This window comes from Vombatus ursinus, unplaced genomic scaffold (assembly GCF_900497805.2).
Source record: "Vombatus ursinus unplaced genomic scaffold, bare-nosed wombat genome assembly UNPS02014811.1, whole genome shotgun sequence".
Classification (NCBI taxonomy): Eukaryota; Metazoa; Chordata; class Mammalia; order Diprotodontia; family Vombatidae; genus Vombatus; species Vombatus ursinus.
The window spans coordinates 9083660-9084103 of record NW_020954589.1 but is presented as its reverse complement, the minus strand read 5'-3'; positions in this window follow the sequence as shown (position 1 = coordinate 9084103).

Below are 444 nucleotides of genomic sequence, written 5' to 3'. Positions count from 1 at the left end.
CAATAGAGAGAAAACTGGGAGTGGATCCAGATGCAAGTAAGATGCAGATTGACTGGAACTAACTAGAGGGATGGAAAACAGGGTAAGTGGAAACACTGTATGCATGGTCAGTGATTTAAATGCCCAGAATCCAGTCTACAGCCTAGGGAATCCTCTACCTGTGCAACCATCTCACTTCCTATTTCACTTCTGACCAATGGGAGGAGGTGTGCATGTGTATATGTATGTGTGTATGTATGTATATATGTATGTATGTATGTGTATGTGTAACAGACTTAGCTCTTCTCAGAAATGCAAGGATCTAAGACATCTCCAAAAGACTCATGATAGAAAATGCTATTCACATCCAGAGAAAGAACAAGAGTCTGAATACAGATGGAAGCACACTATTTGCTCTTCTTTTCTTTTGTTGTTTTGTTTTGTTTCTTCTTTCTTGTGGTTCCT